The sequence below is a fragment of the Myxine glutinosa genome, chromosome 10, assembly GCF_964187855.1.
Source record: "Myxine glutinosa chromosome 10, kmMyxGlut1.1, whole genome shotgun sequence".
NCBI classification, from domain to species: Eukaryota; Metazoa; Chordata; class Myxini; order Myxiniformes; family Myxinidae; genus Myxine; species Myxine glutinosa.
The window spans coordinates 80,943,678-80,965,596 of NC_136270.1; the positions used below are offsets into that span (position 1 = coordinate 80,943,678).

At 42.9% G+C, this 21,919-nt stretch overlaps 1 protein-coding gene across 2 annotated transcripts in view; it reads left to right on the forward strand.

Moving 5' to 3' along the window:
• The window catches only part of LOC137434053 (transcription factor MafB), a 135,346-nt gene that overhangs the window by 51,613 nt on the left and 61,814 nt on the right, over positions 1-21,919 (forward strand). The window contains exon 2 of one of the 2 annotated variants that reach the window (XR_010985779.1): positions 11,056-11,130. The exons of the other annotated variant lie outside the window; for it this stretch is intronic. The gene's annotated coding sequence lies outside the window, so the exon portion shown is untranslated. The remainder of the gene's footprint in view (positions 1-11,055; positions 11,131-21,919) is intronic. 2 annotated transcript variants of the gene reach the window in all.

The following is a 21,919-nucleotide window of genomic DNA, read 5'->3' on the forward strand; positions in this document are numbered from 1 at the left end:
TCTTAGAGACTTCTTTCAGTATCTTGCGGTCTGCTCTCGGGCTGAACTTGCTGGGGCGGCCTGGCCTGAACAAGTTGGCAGTTGTTTGGAATCTTCTCCACTTGTAGATGATCTTCCGGACAGTCGAATGATTGATTTCAAATTGTTTGGAGATCTTTTTAAATCCCTTCCCAGACTCGTAGACGTCTATAACCTTCTTTCTGAAGGCCTCAGAGAACTCTTTTAATCTCGGCATGGTGACGCCACACACTTCAACAACAAAGAGCAAACCAAACTAAATGTCTGAGGTTTAAATAAGACAGGTTCTTCCAAGATCCTCTCTAACGATGTATGTTCTAATCATTTGCACCTGAGCTGGTGCACCTGATCCTAATTTTAGGTATTTTAAGTAGTGATAAATGTAGGGGTGTACTTACTTTTTCCACATGCGAAATTTGCATTTACGTTTATTTAAATTATACAATGGACTACAAAATGTAAATGTTTCATGATATTTGTTATATTATATCACCTTTATCTCTCAATATTGTTGAAATGAAGATCAAATAGCTGTAGGTTGTAATATGTTGAAAAAGTCAAAACTTTACATGGGGTGTACTTACTTTTTCACGTGACCCCCCTGATGCAATACTTCATAGAAGTGCCTTTGGCAGCGATTACAGCTTTGAGTCCTCTTGGGTATGTCTGTCTGCATCAGCTCTGCACATCTGGACTTCGGGAGATTCTCCCATTCTTTCTTGCAGATTTGCTCAAGCTCTGTCAAGTTGGATGCGGAGCGTCGGTGAACAGTAATCTTCAAGTCTTTAAATCTTCAAGTCTTTCCACAGATTCTTAATGGGAATCAGGTCTGTGCTTTGACTGGGCCACTCAAGGACTTTCACGTTCTTGTTCTGAAGCCATTCCAGTATTGCTTTTACTGTATGCTTGAGATCATTGTCCTGTTGGAACATAAATCTTCGCCGCAGTCTAAGGTCTTTTGCACTCTCAAGCAGGTTCTCCTCAAGGATTTGCCCATATATTTGGATCCATTCATTGTTCCCTCTATCCTCACAAGGCTCCAGTCCCTGCCACGGAAAAGAACCCCATGGCATGATGCTGCCACCACCATCCTTCACAGTAGGGATGGTTTTAGATGGGTTATGAGCTCTGCTCAGTTTTAGCCAAACGTAGCGCTTGGCATTCAGGCCAAATAATTCAATTTACCTCTCAACAGACCACATAATATTTTACCTCATGCACTCAGCCTTTCATGTGCCTTTTTTCAAACTCCAGGCATGCCATCATGTGACTTTTTCTCAGGAGAAAAATAATTGGACGTAGAAAATATCAAACCTGAAGAACTGGAAAAAAAACCCACCAGCTGGTCAAACACTTGGAACACGTCTTTCAATCTAGACAAATCTCCCACTGTTATGTACTTATGTCTCTTACATCTTACTTATGCCTCTCCGATAAGACCATCTGAAAAACCCTCTCATCTACTTTCTCAATAATCCTCTCAATAATCTTTACATCATTATAAATACCTATACCAAGTTTGAATTGGATCACTTCAGCCGTTCTCAAGTTATAGACCTATTACAGACTTTGACCTTTGACCCTTGCCCACAAAATCTAATCAGTTAATCTTTACATCATTATAAATACCTATACCAAGTTTGAATTAGATCACTTCAGCCGTTCTCAAGTTATAGATCTATTACAGACTTTGACCTTTGACCCTTGCCCACAAAATCTAATCAGTTAATCTTTACATCATTATAAATACCTATACCAAGTTTGAATTAGATCACTTCATCCGTTCTCAGGTTATAGACATATTACAGACTTTGACCTTTGACCTCTTGACCCCAAAATCGAATCAGTTCATCGTTACAATCATTCTACATAATTGTACCAAATTTGGTCAGAATCCCATCACTAGTTCACAAGTTATCACGGTAACAGGATTTTTTTTACCTAACATGACTTCTGACCTTTGCCCTTTAAACTCGTGACCCCAAAATCTAATCAGTTCATCTTTACCTCATTATACATACCTGCACCAGGTTCGACTAAGATCCCTTCAGCCATTCTCAAGTTATCGCGGTAACGAAAACCTATCACGGACGGACGGACGGACGGACAGACAACTTGAAAACGTAATACCTCCGGCAACTTCGTCAACAGAGGCATAAAAAGTAGTTATGTGTTCTTAAAATATGGTAAATCAGCTAATACTCAGATAATGCTCATCCTCACCTTTTACAAACAGATGATGTCTTTCAAAGAATATATTTACTCTTATCAGTGGAAACACCGATGAAGTTTGTCTTTGTGAAATACTTGTTGTTCTCCCAAGGCAAGAAAATGATTTGCAAAGTTAAATTCAAATCCCAAAGCAATGCCTCCATGTAGGGCATCAAAGGGATGGACTGTTTCTGATTGCTGAGATATACTGCTACTCAGAAAACAATAGCAAACTATAAGAATAACCACAGAAGGACTTGGCACTCAACCTATGAATATAATAAAGCAAAGTACTCTCACCATGAACCTCAATGCTGTACCCACCACCCCACTGCACACTTCTCAAAAAGCAGAGAGGTACAGTGGCAAAGATCACCATTGCTGTAAGAGCAAGTGCTGGATATGGCATGGCCGTTATCTGTAGGTGGCCGAGATGTACCGATAACAGCACCCACAACTCATGCCCTCCCCCTTCCAATATACTGTATTTACAGACTTATTCTAAAAGGGCACAGTATAGTGTTTCAAGCTAGATCTCTTGGAATGATATTTACACGTCTTAGCAGCAGCTCATGATCTGTCAGGGAGTAAAAATCCACGTTTCTGGATATTTATTCTGGATGCTTCTGTGCTTCAGGCTCGATGGGTTGTTGATGTTTACCACATATGAGCTCATGAACTGTATTGCTCCATTCAGAACAAACTACAAATGGTGCAAGTATGGTACTTAAATTGTTTTTCTTTTTCTTTTTTTTGTATACAAAGTCGAGGCTCGTGTAAGAGCTAACGCATTAAACACAAAAAAAGACAAACAGACACACAAAACACAAAACATAAAATGAAGGGAGCGGGAGACAAGAGGGGCAGAGAGAGGAAAACACACAAACACAACAGTAGAGAGCAGGGACATCGGGAGATCTCTGGAAGGGAGAGGGCTGGAGGTTGTTGGAGAGGGGGGGGGGGGGCGGAGTGGTACACAGAATATAACAAATGGACATTGCTAGGAATTTCCGGAATGAAGTCGGAGATTCAAAGAGGTGGATTTGGGATGTATTAACGGGGGTAGAAAAGATCAAGATTTTGGATGGGGAAGATAAGAGATGGTAGTGAACAGCTGTTTTAATGAAAGATACGCTCATTTTACCCCACAAAAACACAGACACATACACACACACACACACACACACACGCATAAACACAGCCATATACACACACACACGCACACACACACACACACATAAACACATATACACACACATAAACGCACACAGACATGCACACACACACACACACAGACACACATAAACACACACATACACACATAAACACACACACACAAACACAGGCATACACACACACACATGCATACATACACTGTCTCTGCCGTGCTCTGGGTGTCTGTCTGCCAAGCCGGTCTGTCTGTGTCTTCTGTCTCTGTTGCGCCGGTCTGTCTCTGTTGCGCCGGTCTGTGTGTGTCTGCCGTGCGAGTCTGTGTATGTGTCTGTCGATCCGTGCCAGTCTGTGTCTGTCTCTTGACACAGGTGTGTGTCTGTCTCTGCCGTGCCAAGCGAACAACACTCAGCCTTCCAAGCACACATCCCCCATCCAAGCACAAACCGAGTTTCTTAGATGACAGGATTATGTGTGTTATACATGTACATGCATTTAAACACAACAATTGTTTGAGGTAGGGGTTAATTGATTGAGCTTAATTGATAGCCTTTTAAAAAAGTATTGTTGCGGTTTTGAGAACCCTTCACATGTAAATATTTGTAGTAATTCCCTTATAAATAATCCCCTGTAAATATCCCCATTATTTGGCTAATATTAAAGATCGCACCCTAGTTAGTCCATGTACAACACGTAGAACACCATAGGACCTCTCTGTAGTTATCTCATTATTATGTGTTTTAGTTAAGGATCTGTTCCCAATAGTTGAATCTACATTGCATTAATCAAATAAGATAGGCCCCCTTCAAGTATCCCCAATCATCTCTCTCTCTCTCTCTTCAAAGTGCAGTAGCGGTATGGCAGCGTTCGCTGCCCTTTGTTTTGGTTTGTTTGCTGGCCCCAAGCCGCCATTACGCACGTGGTAATCTGGAGGAAAAAGGGGAGGAGTGGGTTCGAGCGCCAGGAACGAGGCGTGGCCTGTCAATGTCTCCTCAAGAGGTGGAGCCAGCGAGCCCTCGCCGACCAACCAGGGCCGAGGTGAGCCGACTGGTAGGCGTGTCCTGGGAGCCGGCGGCTGGATACAGGAACGCCCAATAAAAGCGGCTGGGAGGGACTTGGCTTATTATGAAGATTGTGTTCAGTTATTGTTTCATATTGGACCTTAGCGTAAAAGGAGAGCAAGGGAATGTAGACGAGCAAGTGTATGAAATGTGGACCTTTGGGGAATATGGATCAAGAAATTTGTGGCTTCAAAAAATACTTATACTATATATATATATATATATATATATATATATATATATATATATATATATATATATATATATATATATATATATATATATATATATATGGAGGCTCTCATGATTTTAGTTCTTGTAAAATATGGGGCATTTATTTCCCATTTACACAAATATGTATGAAATTTTGATCTCCCCCTATTTCCTGTATGCACCATGTACAGTCTGATGGCCCTCCTCCCACCTTATACCCAACCTTCTCGTACAGACATCATAAATACATAACCCCTGAGGAAGGCCCATTCTATCCTTCTCTGCTTCATAACACAATCCTTTCTTCTATATGATACAATCCTTTCTTCTATATGATGCTGTACATAATAGAGGACCTGGGGAGGAAGAAGGAAGGTGGGAAATGAATGAATCCCATTTTTAGAAGGTCAGACGTCACCTTGTGATGTCGTGACCTCACATATACATCCCATATACTCTTTAGTGTATTGTGTCGATTTGTGTATTGTATCCTAAACGTGCAAGCATCTACATGTAATATAATGTGCAGCGGATGCCTTAAAGGAAGTGGTTCAATGTAAAGTTTGATACAAAAAAATCTCAGGTTTCCTGTTCCTCTTCCTACACCTGCTTATCTTTTATAGATTCCATAATGACAATAGATACCTATGTGCAATTAATTTTGAGCAAACTTAACATGTCTTATCGAAGTGAAGAAAACTGGATGTCAGAGAGTATGAAAACCTGATGGGAGGTGCAAGTCTAGATAGAACATCCATTAATCTAAGCAGATGAATGAAATGAGGTGAGCAATTGACTGGAGATGGATGGAAAGGTCGAATTCCAGAAATGATTGGGGGTGTATTATGAAGTTGAATGAACAAGAGAGACTGAATGATGAATTATAGCAACTGAATGATAAATGAGGAAGAATGGATGATCAATGTTTAGACGATTGAAGAAATTTACAGGCCAGTTGACGATCATTTAAAGGCCTGTTAGCAAACCTTGATTAAGACTTTAGTGGTATAAACTTAAACGGAATGTTGAACATCAAGCTTTCAATTACATTTATTGTAATGTGTGTCGTAACAAATGTTTAAAAATAATAATAATAATAATAATTGTGTGTTTTTGCAGGACACCTATCAGTAGGTTATTTTATATAAATTAAAAAACGTGGAAAAATCATTCCACATCTGCATGAGAAGCTATTATTTAAATGAAAGAGCTTGGGATAGGTCTGGCAATAAAGGGATGTTCGTTTGTAAAGGCAGAGTGAGTTAAAACAACTAATTACATGGGCAAATCAATGGTCTGGAGGAGAAGGGTGCAGACAGAAGTATCATAATGTAAAATTAATGTGGGACAGCTTTGCAGAAGGTGGGGATTGTTGATAAGAAGAGGGATGGGTTGGGTGTTGGGGATGGAGGGTTGGCTAGAGGGAAGTAGAGTCTTAAGAAGGATGAAAATAGAGGAAACGACAAAGATAAACTATCTAATAAATAAAAAATAAGGCTTCTGGGCCTCGGTGACCTGGCGTGTTCATTTCTTAAGCGATACAACGTGGTTTGCCTTGCGCTTTGCAGATACAGTACATTAAAACAGTCTCAAGTTAAATTACGATTCAATTTTTCCAACATTTCAGACGATACGTGAAAATACGCCTTTGTAATAACCCTGGAGGAGGTCAAAAAATGCGAGGCTGAGAAAAAGCGAATTAAAGCAGCACAGAAACAGCCGCGATACTGTGGCAACAATGAAATGTTCTACGGTATTCAAAAGGACGTTAAAGGAGGAGAAGGTGGAGAAGCATTTAACACCAATGATTGGTGTTTCCCACAGGGGCTTCGGGCAGGATCTGCTGCTCTCCTCTGGTTTGATGCCTTCATTCTTTGTATAGGAGGATACATTTATGTATGGCCTCGCTCTTTTCGCTTCCGCTAGGTGCTTTGCCTTGTAAAGACCATTATTAATAAGTGAGCAGTGATAAAATTTTAATGGTGCCGTGTACCGCTGAGCATGGGGGAGGTGGGGGAGACATCAGTCAAAGTTTCCTCTGAAATTGTCCTTGTTTTGAATGTGCTGTTACTGTATACCTTATTTACCTTTATTTGTGTGTGTGTGTATATGCAGTGATTAAGCTGGTTGCTGGTTATTATCAAGTCGGTACTCTTCAAAATCTTGCCTTATCCGCTCCATCATAAAATGTACCTTGGTACACCCAACAACACTAATTCCCTTTCTCTTCAATATATCGTGCAAATATTAGAAATATTTATATTAACACAAACAATATGAATCCAGGAGCCAGAATCGAACTTGCAACCACAACTAGATGGTGAATGTATTATTGTTACAATGAATTGTCATGGATAAAAGAAAACAAACCACCTTTTGAGGCCATTTTTCCCCGCAGAGCAGGGGTTGGCCTTTTTCGGGCACTGTGGTCTCCTTTTTGAAGCAATGTTTTATGGCCGGGTGCCCTTCCTGCCGCCAACCCTGTTAGTCGCATCTTGCGACACACAGGGAATTACCAGTGAACTGGTACTCAATTTGCCGACCTCGGAAGGATGACAGGCTGAGTCAACCCCCCTGGTGTTAATTCAGCTAACAACCGGGATTACAAACCCAGCATCCTAGGATCCCAAGCTGCACCCTAACCGCTAAGGCAACACCAACACCAGGATAATACAAAAGAAAAGGGAACGGATTGTACATTGAACGGTTTTGTAGAAGAGTCCTTTGCACCTTTACACAGCATTACACCTTCTTATCAGGCGGTCTTACAGTTTATTAATTTATTATTATGAATATTGTTTTAAAATATTCGGGATGAGTTGTGTTGGTGTCCCAGCCTGGTGTTGGCTTAGCGGTTCGGGTGCCGGCTTGGGATCCCAGTGATCTTGGGTTCGAATCCCGGTCGATCGCTGATATTAACGACCAGGGGGGTTGACTCAGCCTGTCATCCTTCCGAGGTCGGCAAATTGAGTACCAGCTTGCTGGGATGAATGATCCCGGTATGTACCCTGATTTAGAATAGGTACACCGTATCCCTGCGCATCGTAAGAGCGTGACCAAGGGTTGGCGTCAGGAAGGGCATCCAGCCATAAAAACATTGCCTCAAACAGGGAACCATGATTGTCATGGGGCCCGCAAGGCTAACCCCTGCTCTAGCGGGGAAAATGGCCTTAAAACGATCATTCAATATTGTTCAAAATGGCGCCCCGTATTACTCGCTACCATTCGGCCAAGTTGTTTGGTCGCTGTTTGACCTCGTTTTCCTATACAAGCTCAAACAGCCACAAAAATGTTCATATTTGGGGTTGGCTTGATTGTTGTTCCCTTTTGGTCATATATATGCAGCTCATGACGTTGGGATACACTACCGTGAAATGGGGGGAATAGGGACACAAACTGAAAAAAAGTTCGGAAACTTTTTTCGCTGAAAATCGATAACCATACTGATTTGTTGATATTTGGGTTGAAAGTGTTCTCTTGTTTTTTTTAAAAGCAACTTATAGTCCCTATTAACCCCATATATGGGTTAAATAGGAGTAAATAGGATTTTTATGGCTGTCCCTATTCACCCCGTTTTACGGGTGAATAGGCACAGTCACTAATACAAAAAAATAATAATCAAGAAACAATCCTGAGTTTCCAACTTATTGCTAAATTGATAGCTCAGATGGATGCACATAATATGCACCCATAATATAAACCACGGTGCCAATGAAAAAAATATGGGGTAAAAACTTTCTCCAAACTGTCCCTATTTCTTGATTATTATTTTTGATTTAAGTCATGAGTTAGGCCACACCAGGAACATTTGCAGAAACATCGAATATCGTACCGGCGACACCATTATTCGCATCATATGGTCATTTATTTGGGCATTGCAGTGACTTGCAAATAAATCAAGAAATTACAACCAGAATTACTAACACAAGCTGTTCGTTTGACAAACTTCAATCCAGATGATAGAAAGAGTGCATAATCAAGCTGAATACCAATCAAAAAAAGTCTACAATTCGGCTGTGCTAACGTCTCTAAGGGGGACTCCACTACATGCTGATGAAAGACAGTAAGACAGAAACGTGTATATGGACTGATTATTTTCCCAAAAGGATGGGTTGGCATTGCGAAAAAGAAAAAGAAAAAAGGTTGACCCATGGATACAATAGGAAGCACGGCAGCAGCAAACACACTTCTTGTTTGTAGTGGGCGTTTGTCTTTCACAACAACAACTATAAGCCAGAAGTTCCTATTTTAACTCTGATATCGTCTTTTGTGGCTGCAAATAAATCCTCATAAACTGTGTAATGGATACTTAAATAGGGTGGACGTGTGGCAGGCATACCCTATTGATCAAAATCCTTGCTGGTGTAGCATAAGGGTTCACACTCAGCATTCCAGGGAATGGTACTGTTTGATAAACAGTGAATGGTACTGTTTGATATACAGTGAATGGTACTGTTTTGATATACAGTGAATGGTACTGTTTGATATACAGTGAACAGTATATATATATATATATATATATATATATATATATATATATATATATATATATATATATATATATATATATATATATATATATATATATATATACATATATATATATATATATATATATATACATATATATATATATATATATATATATATATATATATATATATATATATATATATATATATATATATATATATATATATATCTTACTATAATTCACCAAATGTCTGTCCGTCTGACTGTCTGTCCATCCGTCTGTCTGTCCGTTTGAAGGTACCGCAAAAACGGCTGAACCGATCGCAACGATATTTTGGGTGGGTAATCATGGGATCTCCTGAGGTAAAATAGGGTATATTGTTTTTCCAATTTCAGCTTTGGCCTCCAACATTTTCAGGTTTGGACCCCCGCATAACGTTATTTTCCCGGGTGCCGCACAAATGGCTGCACCGATCGCTGCACAGCTGCACAGATCGAACTCGGTGACCTCGGACAAAGACCTTTTATAAGGACATGGGTTGAATCCCTGCTTGAGAGAATGCCAACCCCCTCCCCGCCATCACGGTCGTCAATCAAACTCACAATTCTGCAAGATATGCGGAAAGGACGACCCAAAACCAATTATCTTCTTTTTGATTCATATATAAACATCATTAAAAGTAAATAATGACCTCGGCCAAGGTTCAAACGACGTGGGTTTAATCTCTACATGAGAGAATTCCACATAGCTATTTGGGCGGTGTATACACCAACAGATCGCTGTCTCCATCGATCTTGCCAAGGCCGTAACACCTATCGGCTCAAAATCCTTTTAACTGTTGACTTGGTAGTTTTTACAATGAAGGAAACATTAACAATGTTGTTATAGTTTATTTTGTGATTGGAGTTATGTTGTTTGGAATGAAAAAAGAGATATCGAGTTCAAGTAAATGACGACATGCCGTGATGGTTTCTACTTTCCAAACGTGAACTTCGCGGATCACCATATGCAGATTCGCCACGCACCCACGATCGATGTTTCTATACGTGAACATACCCGTTTGTTTGCCAGCAGGTACGTTTTTCATGGAAGTCTTTCACGAACTGCTGTCCATGTGTGACGTGCGACTCAGGGTGCTACAGGAATGTGGAATTTATTGGTTTCATGCTTTAGCATTCGCCGTATCTGCATTGCCTGTTTGCTTCCGGCCTTCCACCCGTGCGTAGCATTCCATGCGTAGCACGGGTAACTCACTAGTATATGTAATCGGAAGAAATTAAATAAGTTACGGGCATAGCTTCAAAACTATCGATCCTTTATTTTCGACAAGGTTTCAGCCAAATCGGCCTTCTTCTCAGTTTTCCACAATTTCAACGAGAGGAAGACGGAGAATAAGGCCTATTTGGCCGAAAGCTTGTCGAAAATAAAAGATCGATCATCTTGAAGCTTGTCTGTGACTTATTTAATTTCTTCCGATTATTTATTTAACGCAAATGAGGCACCCTGCTCGTATTGTGGAGTTTCTGCTCTTCCTCGGTTTTATATGTATATGTATATGCTGTATATACTGTATGTTTGCGGGTATGGATTCTCGGCTCACATTTTGCATGGAATGTGCCTGGAAGGCAAAGGCTGACCTTGTACAATGTACCCAGGCTATAGCACTGCAGCACCAAGGCTGTATGGGATTGTGCGAGCCCGGTTGATCTGTGATATTTTATGCAAATCCCTGGACATGAGGACCATAAGCCAATGTTTGGGACAATCCAGAGAAACCCAGGCGGTTGGCAAGTACATCTATATACAGTATATATAAATATGTGAATATTTAATTTAACAATAATAACCAAGTATGTGAATGGTACTGTTTGATATACAGTGCATGGTTGACTTTGCTCTTACACTCAGCTTGGGGAAAACCGAGGTCATGAGTCAGGCCACAGCAGTCAGGCCACATCATGCCAAACAACACTGGACTTTGAGGTGGGGAAAAAAATTGTCCTTAAAAGATGCTGAATGCACTATCACTTTTGACATCACAAGTCTCCCCCAATCGGCAGGTGATAAGTGATAGCTTTCATCTACCACCTACCTATTGTATGAGTACGTATAATATAGACGAACTAGCAAATTGTTTATTTCCAAATTGTTTTATATTTTCTGCCATCCAGGTTTTGCAATGGTGGTTCATGCAGTTGTTTTCGTGATAAAGCTGTATTTTTTAGGCATCCTTTCAATTGGATACGAATCCTCACTGATCTCTCTCTCACTCTTTGTCTCTTCAACTGCGTTTTGTAATGAATGGAAAATGCAATTGCATGTCAAAGGTTAGGGTGCATGAAATAGGTAGACTCGGGAAATGTTATTAAACTTGAGAAGAAAGAACAATTTTGATCGGCAGTACAAAAAAGATTTGAGGCATAATAGGTTATATAATACTGTGGTTTCAGAATCGTACAATATGATGTAGCAGTGCTTTTTTTGATATATGCAACTTCATGGTGGATTCTTTCCTTGCAACGTTTTAAGGCTGGTACAAATGTAATCTGTCGATCATGGTAAAATGAATTAGAGACAAAGATTAGCTTTATTGTCCGATAAGTGCAACTACATTTTTCCATACATGTCTCAATTAAATAATTCCTTTGTTTCCTCTTTTTAATTCGATATTTATTTATTATATGTAGGCACATTAAACATCATCAAGGGTGCGAAGTTTGGGAAGACTTATGAGTATGTTGCCATTTTGCTTTGTTAATTCAATAATATGATGAAATCTATATTGAACAATGTGAAAAATAGATTGTGAATATTATGTCATCGGTTTAAACACTTCCATTGTTATTTATTTGCACGTGTCAAGAGACCGACATTTCTTCATGACGATGCATGGATTTTCTACTTTCAGTATTGTTTGGCATGAAGTGATATGATTCCCTGTATGCCCACTGCCTTCTGCCTTCTTTCTACCATCTTCTTTATCCACTATCTGGAAAGAAGATCTATAGTATTTGCAATTACCAGACACCAATGGATATTTCATCACAATGGATATTTAAAGGTTAGCCAATGTGATATGATCGTCATGTGGACGATAGCTATTATTGGGTTGTCAAAGTGGTTATGAGCAGGAAAAGGACTTAATGAGGCAAGATGGTCAGCCCTGCACTTCACTCATACACTTTATTTTTAAATTGTTGAAAGACTTGCTTTTGGGGCATCATATTTCCTGCAATAAATATATAGTCTAACAATAATTAAAGTAAATGTAATGCTAACAATATGGCCGAGAGGTATGCACACTCGCCTCTAAGCTATTCAGCCTAGGTTCGAATCCTTACCCAGCTATAAACTGTCAGTTTGGTGTTTCACAGGCAGGGCGATTCATCAATGTGTGTGTCGTCCCTCGGATGGACGTTAAACTCGGAGTCCTGTCTGCCAGCATGTGTTGGTAGATGTTAAAGATCCAATGGTGTCCTTCGCAAAGAGTAGGTGAGTATCGCCAGCACCATGGCAAAAATTCCAAATTCCTACACCAACTATACAAATGTCACACCTGGCCAGCTGGTTCGTGGAAGACTTGGGCTAAGCTTCCCCCAGCAACTAAATTATAACTAAATTACGAAATTATAGAAATTATATCATATAAAACTAAATTATATTATTAATAATAAAGTTGTAAACTAAACATCTAAATCCCTCAGCAACCAATTATCCCACAAGGTGGGATATTAGTGGCAGTTAAAGGAGAAAAAGTAAATATTGCTATGTATGTATGTATGTATGTATGTATGTATGTATATATATATATATTGTTGCGGTTTTGAGATTGTAAATATGACATCATTAAAGGTTAAAGATTTGCCCCCCATAGTTAGTCCACAAGCAACACGTAGGCCCACTTAGATTTAGTTATGTCATAGTATGTGTAAGAGTAGGCCATTTCCCTAGTGACATCTGCGTTGTGTAAAGAAATGAGCTTAGGTCCTTTTCATTTTGCGGCCACCCTTCATTTTCATTTATGGGCAAACTCGATCCTGCGCCCCATTTGGCATCCCTCAAGTTTGTTACGCTTTGGCTGCCAGCAGCGTTCGCTGCCCTTGGTTTTGCTCGAAACTAGTCGGGTACCACGAGGTAGGCCTAAGAAGAGGGAGGAGCGCGAGGGTCGAGGTGTGGCCACGTCAAGCAGCGCGTCAGAAGGCGATGACGGTAAGAGCCATCAGCCAACCAGGGCTCCGAGGGCGTGGTAAGAGGCGTCTAGCAAGTGCTGGAAGGTTCGCTGGGCAGGGCTATATAAGCCTTCACACAAAGCCCTTGAACAGGGGACTCGTGAGGAGAGGACTGCCCCAGTTATGAGAAGGGAGAGACAGGCGCTCGAGTTGCAAGAGAACTGTATCGAGGGGGCTGAAGCCAAGCACTGGTAGGAGAACTCAGAGGACCGGCGTACACACGACAGTGTCGAGAGCCATTGATTGAGAAGCGCATATTGAACTATTCGCTTATTACGTACGTGGCCGCAGCCGCAAGTGTAACCGCCAAAGCCAGCCTACCGTTCGCCCTGTAATAACCCTGTGCATGAAAACGACACGCGGAGAGCTTCTGCCGTCTGTTTCATCTGCTTCGCGGTGCGAGTTGGGGACCGGAGAGCGAGCTGCCTGGACGCCATCCCTGGACGTGCTGACCTGGTCAACTGCAAAGCCCGTGTGAGTGTATCTGAGTGTGAACGGGCCCGTTTGTCTTGGGATAAGTATAAGACTGTTTAAGGCTGCACTGTGTTTTCCTCTTCTTCTTATTGTACCAAGTGTAAATAAATCGTGTTATTCCTTTCTTCCAAATTCGACCGTTTCTATGATTTCCATCATTGGGTAAGCGTGGCACGATTAAGAACCGCTTGGATCGGGTTTAGTCATTGCTAACGGCTCGGGTCACGGGTTCGCTACCGCTTGGCGTATCCACCAACACCCGTGATTCGGGCAGGGCTTACTTCCTCGTTTCTGGGCGGCGCGAGTACTTAGGTATTAGTGATTAGTCCTACGACCCTACTTCGCGCTGTCCGGGAGGGACGTCATAGGTCCCGGCTCCCGTCGGCTAGTCAAAGACAAGGGGACTAATCCCCCCTTGGTAAGGGGAAAAGGCCGGCACTGAGATCCGCAACAATTGGTGTCAGGAGTGGGGATTTGGAACCTGGGAGGAAATTTGTAGACCAAATTTTGGACACCAATTTTGCATATTGGCCACAACAATTGGTGTCGGGAGTGGGATTGGACCTGAAGTGCACTTAACGCACTCAAAATTACGAGCGGTCGAAATTTAATTATTAAAACCAAGTTGTATTCGTGCCATGGATAACCAAGATGGTCGGATGCCGGTGGGGGTAAATGATGAGGTAGAGAGAGAAGAGGTAATAACCCAGGACCCCCGGGAAGAATTGGGAGAAATAGAGGAGGAAGCAGTGGAGGTAGCGGGGGAAGAAAATGGTGGCGCCTCGCACATGGTGACGAGGTCCACGCCCGCTGTACCAACGTTTGAAGAAATGCAGTTATTCACGACTCAAGTGTTAGCGCTCATAAAAGAATGGGGGGCAGAGTCGAGAAAAAACATGCGCGAAATATTTGGTAGGGGGGAGGATGCGAGATGCGAGAAGAATGAAATGACTACTCGGATGGACACCGAACTAATCGAATCCAGGTGCGACATGGACACCATGGGGTAGGACATTGATCGCAAGTCAAGCGGGAAAGTCGCATTGGTATGCGACGGGGTAGCGCGACGTGAGGAACGCGGGGAAAGTGAGTTTGAGCAGAGCACAGCCAAGTGGACCAGGGTAGAAATCGCGACACGGGGTGTGGAAAAGCCGACGGCCGCCGAGTTGGGAAATAAAATTTTATGTGCACCGGCGGTCGTCGAGGAAAAAGAAAAAGAAATAATAGTGGAAATTGGGGCTGAAGAGACGGCAGAGATAGGAATTAAATCGTGGGAGAAAGAAATGGAATTTGCACAAAGTCCGTGTTCACATTGTGATGTCGTGCTGCCTAACCCAAATGAAAGTTTGCGGGTGCGGTTGGTGGAGAAGAGAATCCCGAAGGTGAGTAGGAAAATGTATGGCGCGAAAGTGTTTGGCGCGAAAAGATTTTCGCGCGCTTGGGATCGCGACGTCAACCGGGCGCTCGTGGAAGGTCCGTGGTGTGCTGTGTGAAGGTGAATGGCACGCGTGTGCGAACGGCGCCGGAGCGCGAGTGTAAGACGGAGTGTATGTGGGAAGAGTGTGTTGAAGAAGAGTGTGGAACGGAGTGTGACAGAGTGTGCGATGGCCGAAGAGAGTGTGCGGGAGTATATATATATATATACAGGTTGAACCCCCTAACTTGACTGGGAAGCAAGACACAGATTGAGTCTCACCCCAGCAATTGCTGCACAACCTGGTAGCAACAAGTGCAGCCTGCCACACTGACACATTGTCTCTGCACTGCTCCTCGACAATCAGGAGGTTTGCAGTCAGGAAAATTTATTTAACTAAGGAAGCACACTAACCCTATGATATGACATGACACTGACGTCGTGCACATAAATTATACCAACACATCACCTCCAAACTAGGAGGCATCAAAGTGGTACTCAATTCTTTGCAGACTGAGATTAAAGCTCTATGGTCACAAATAGACAAAGGCAGAGATGTCGATCTAGATTTCGCCCTTGTTCTGGGCTCATCAGGACAACATACTGCGAATTGTGATCAATCTAAGCCATTAATATACACAAGTTGAACCCCCTAATATACAGTTTACGAGTATATACATATATTCATATACATTCATCGCCGAATATATATATATATATATATATATATATATATATATATATATATATATATACAGTATATACATCGCCATGTATATATGTTGGAACCCATCTGTGGATCGGTCCCATCGGCCGATGGGTCTGACCCATCTGTGGATGCACGAGAAATGACAATGCAGACCCATCGGCCGATGGGTCTGCGCCATCTGCGGATGTGTTGTTCACCTTGAAGGAATGTGTTGACAGAATGGTGCTCTTCAATCAGGTACACAGTCATTGGAATTACATGTGGTAGGAATTTAACAGAGATGATTTTTAAATGTTTAACAGATTAAACCACATGTCACGGACTGCTTTATAAACATTTATGACATCAATTGCTTATTTTTAGGGTCAAATAAACATACTCATCCACCATTGATGCATAGGAAACACAGATGGGTTCACCTTCAAGGTGAACAACACATCCGCAGATGGCGCATACCCAACGCCCGATGGGTCTGCATTGTCATTTCTCGTGCATCCACAGATGGGTCAGACCCATCGGCCGATGGGACCGATCCACAGATGGGTTCCAACATATATACAAGTATATATACATATATTCATATATGGAATATAGATATACCTTTTTCCTTACTTTGGCTGTCCGTCATGACTGACGATTACCATGATACGGTCGAGCACTTGCTTGCATGATGATGGGAAACAAGACCAGCATTGGATGCAGAGCCTTTGCTGTAATGAAGGCAAAATAAGTTGTCAGGTCGGTTGTCGTTGCTGATATTGTGCTGCTGGATGTGACTACGCTGGCTGGTATTCGTCATCTCTTTGTCACTGAAACCGTCTCAACTGACTCAAACAACAGCTCTCCATTGTTTTCTGTCTCTGGCAAGTTCTTCCGAGTTCTCTGTGTTAATATTTACTTTCTTCAGGTACCTTTTCACAACGTCCTTGTAGTGTAGCTTTTGCCTCCCAAGTTCACGTTTGGCCTCCTTGAGCTCACCATAAAATACAATCTCAGGCAGGCGATGCTCTGGCATAACAATGACATGGTCTGTCCATCTATGTTGAATGTATGTAACGAATGCCTCAATACAGGGCACCCCAGTTCTCTTTAGGACTGTAGTATTGGGGACTCGGTCTTGCAATTTGATTCCCAGAAGCTGCCACAGATGGCTCAGTTGCAAGCTCGTGAGTTGAATAATGTGGCGCCTTTATAGACCCATCGCTTTTACTGAATACAGAAGTGCAGTCAGCAACACAGCATGATAGACCTTGGTATTAGTTGTAGTTATGATGCCATGCTGGGGCCAGATACATTGGGACGGGCTTCCAAAAGCTTTTGATGCTGCCTGCATGCTGTGTGCAACTCCGGCATCAGGTGAGTTGTCATGTGAGACCGTATTCCCAAGATAGGTGTAGGTGTAAGTACATCTGAGGGCTTTTCCCAGTTTAACATCGACCCATGGGACAGCACACCCATGGATATGAAACTGGCATCCCATCCACTGCCAATTAATTAATAGAGGTTGAAGATCCCACTGTATCCTTTGCGAAGACAAGGCGAGCTATCGGCGGATGGTACCATGACCAAAATTCCAAATTCTTGCTCTAACTGCTGCTGGGAGCAGGATGGCAAACGGCCTTCAGACAGTATCGACACCCCTAGACTTATTTACATTTTGTTATGTTACAGCCTGAATTTAAAATGGAATAAAATGAAAATTAAATTAAGATTTGTTGTCACTGATCGACACATAATCTTACTATAATTCACCAAATGTCAGTTCGAAGGTACCGCAAAAACGGCTGAACCAATCACAACGATATTTTGGGTGGGTATTCCTGGGACCCCTTGGAGTAAAATAGGCTAATAAAATAGGCTAAATAGCAAAATAGGCTTCCAATTGTTTTCACAATTTTCCAATTTTCCAATTTTCCAGTTTTTCCAAACACGATGGAATAATATTTACCGATATGAACAGTGATGTGGCTTTTATTGAAATTCTACAAATACTGTTTAGATTTTGATGAGAATTACGAACCTGCCGTGAATGCGGAAGTGGACAGTTTACGGCAATGTGCGGGTTTGATAATATCCCAATACAACCGTCATTCAATGGTAATGTTTAATCGTTAAATGTTAATCGTGTTAATTGTTTTGTTAAAGTATCAATGGATGATTGGAATTGAGTGAATACACGTACGATTTTGAATTCGTAATTGTATTCACCCACCCGTACAGAACTTCACATCAGGTTTAAATATTTGTTTATGTCACGAATGTTGTCAAAAGTTTATTATATTGTTGCGGATCTCCCGAAGCCCGTCGACATACAGAGGGGGGGGTTAAACCCCTTTTCCCACTTGGGTCTTCGTGTCCACGAGGCCGAGTTGCCACTCCTGTAGCAAGCGCGGGAAAGGGTATCGGGTCGACTCCACACGTACCTTTGGTACCCACGCTGCCACGAAAACGGGGACTGGACCTCGCACAAGCCACGCTAATCAAATACGCCGAGCGGTTCGCATATCATGTGACTCGTGCCGTTACTTTGATTGAACCCGATTCGAGCGATTTTATTCATGCGATGCTAGGCCAATAGATGGAAAGGATGGGAACGATCAAATTAAAGAAAGTACACAGGTTTATTTATAATGTACAATGATCCGGATAAAGGGAAGGGACACAGATCAGGCTTAATCGGTCTTAACATACCCAGACAAAGGGCCCACTCACTCACGCAGGGAAAAGGAGGAAGAATATTTTGCGCGCCAAACGCGCCTTGACGCCGTTCACTCCCGGACAGCTCGCCCGGCGTGGCCCTCAGTTGTTCACGGCACGTGTGCTGGGAGCGCAGGCAAGGAGATCGCGCGTCTGTGGCCTGGAATGGATCGTTTCCACAGGCCCGATTAACACAGCCAACAGCAGAGCACAGGGCACAGGGCACGGGGAGAGTTTGTGTACAGCGAGGCTATAACAAGCAATTCAATCCAGTCATGGCTACAATGTCTCTTTGATCTCCGACTCAACCTCCACAACTTTTAGGGCACACTCCACTTTTACCACCACGTATCTCCCAGCTCTGTCTCTCTCTCTCTCTGACTCTGACTCACAACGCTCTCTGATACTCCGACTGAGGCGGGGGGCCCGGGGCTGGGTTTTATGGCCCCGCCCCAGAGTCTTACCCGAATGTTCCAAGCCCCTCCTCTCATTGCAGTTATGGAGCCACTCCCCTTGAGCTCCACTTGGCTGCTCGCTGCTTACCGGCCACTCCCTCTGCAGCTCCTCCCTTCGGCCTTGCCAGACTTGTTCCAGGCCGAGCACATGGCATTCCAGCCCAAAGAACACCTAACTCACTGGCCTGCTCAACACAAACTAACACAGGAAAGGAGACTACGCTTACATTTACTAAGAAATAACTAAACTAAAGCGAGGCTACATGTTGTGGTGCGACTACCTACGAGGGGGGGGGGGGGGGGGTCATTCTTTATTCACAAAACCGCAACACGACCCCCCTCTCTCACCAGACTCGCCCCGAGTCGACCCCAACAATGGAATGACTGGTAGAGCCTAGCATGCAACTTTACCCTTACTTTTAGATGTGACACATACAGTCACATGAAGGTGGGGGGTGGGGGGGGTCATCCTTTATTCACAAAACCGCAACAATATTAATGTGTATTTGTGATTGGAGTTATGCTGTTTGGAATGAAAAAATAGATATCGAGTTTAAGTGAATGACGAAATGCAGTGACGGTTTTACGTTCTAAACGTGGAATTTGCAGATCGCCATATGCAGATTCACCAGTGACTGGGAATGGAACACATGTAGCTTTTTGTTTGCGAACGGGTACCTTTTTCATGGAAGTCCTTCACGAACTTGCTGTCCATGTCTGACGTGCGACTGAAGGTGCTACAGGAATGTGGAATTTATTTGTTTCATGCTTTAGCATTCGCCGTTTCTGCATTGTCTGTTTGCTTATGGCCTCCCACCCATGCGTAGCACGGGTACCTCTCTAGTACCTCATAATATCAAAGTGGAATTTTCTTTTTAGAATTTTTTACAAAATAATTAAAAATGAAATACTGAAATATCTAATTTACATAAGTATTCAACCTCCGGTGTCAATATTTTGGAGAAGCGCCTTAGGCAGTGATTGCAGCTTCAGGTCTTCTTGGGAAGTCTGCATCAGCTTTGCACATCTGGATTTGGGGAGTTCCTTCCATTCCCCCTTGCATATTTGATCAAGCTCTGCCAAGTTGGTTGGGGAGTGTCAGTGACCAGTATTCCAAGTCTTTCCACAGACTTTCAATGGGATTCAAGTCTGGGCTTTGTCTGGCCCACTCAAAGACTTTCACGTTCTTGTTGTGAAGTTATTCCCGTGTTGCTTTGGCTGTATGCCTGGGGTCATTGTCCCGTTGGAACATAATTCTTTGGTGCAGTCGAAGGTCTTTTGCACTCTGACGAAGGTTCTCCTCAAGGATTTACCTGTATTTGGCTCCCTTCATTGTTCTCTCTATCCATACAAGTCTCCCAGTCCCTGCTGCTAAAAAGTATCCCCATGTCATGATGCTGCCACCACCATGCTGCTCAGTAGGGATGGTGTTAGATGGGTAATGAGCTGTGCTCAGTTTCCACAGGGCATAGCGCTTTGCATTCAGGCCAAAGAGTTCACTTTTCATCTCAAACATCTTACAGGTTATAGCGTCTGCATTTACTGAGCCCCTGATGTGACGTATATATTGTTACGGATCGCGGATTAAAGATGTTATTTTACCGAGCGGTTGGTATTACCGCGTCCGAACAGTTACTCCCCGATTAGAACCCGATTCCACCCGACGTTGACCAGATCGCCCCACAGATATTCAATCGGGAAACCTCTAAAGCGACCGAAAGAGAAGGAAAAGAGAAGAAGACAGAGTACGGAGGAAGAACAGATTTATTATACACACACAAGCAAAAAGAAAGAGTGACCAAAATTATTTACAGCAATGGATGGAAGAAGCAGTCACACAGTGCATCGTTAGCTTATTCTATTCAATTTACTTAACCCCAGGACAACGATTAGGACAGACGACGTTCACACTTACACGGGGGAAATTGCAGGCAGGGATGGCGGAGGTGGGTTGCTGGAGAGGGAGGCAGGGTCGGAGGTAGCAGCTCTCAATTCCTCGCGTTTTTGGCGGGAAAACCCTCGGTCGCGTATCCGCTGCCGATGCTGTAGACGTCACGCGCTGGCTCGGTCACACCTGCTCCTCTCCTTCTGGTGGAGCCGTCTCCCTCCTCTCAGCGCGTCTCTCCAAAGGTTGTTTCCTTTCCAAGTACCTCTCCTCTTTGGCTTGGAGCGTCTCGCATCTCACCGCTCACAGCTCAGCTCGTATGTCACCTCTTCGCTCATCTCTCATCTCATCTGCCGAAGCAGTCCCTTCCAGTCCCTTTTATTACTCCGGGCGGAATCAAGCCGCCGGCTGCGAGGGCACGCCTACCGGGTCGCTAACTGCGGTGCTGGTTGGCCAAGTGGGGTTGGCTCACTCCTCCCCTCTATGACGAGGTGGAGACACGCCTTTCTTCTCCGAGATTAGCACATGGGCAATGGCGGCTTGCGGGAGTGAACACCACTCGCACCCCTTTTGAAAGGAACTTTGGAGAGCGGAGATGTTTGGGGAAATTGAAAGGGCCTACGCTTATTTTGTTTGATACAATGCAAAGTCAATCTAGTGGGAAACACATATTTAGCCTACATAGAATAAGGAAATACACTATTTAAAAAGATATATCGTGGCCTGTGTGTAAGTTTCATGGAATTAACTAGGAGGACGGCTGCGACCATTATTTACATTACGAGGGTGTTACACACAACAAAACCATACTTTTCACCTTCGTTACACTTCCTCCAAAATTGTTACACTTCTAAAAAACCGTTACACTTCTCAAATTCGTTACACTTCTCAAAACCATTACACTGCACC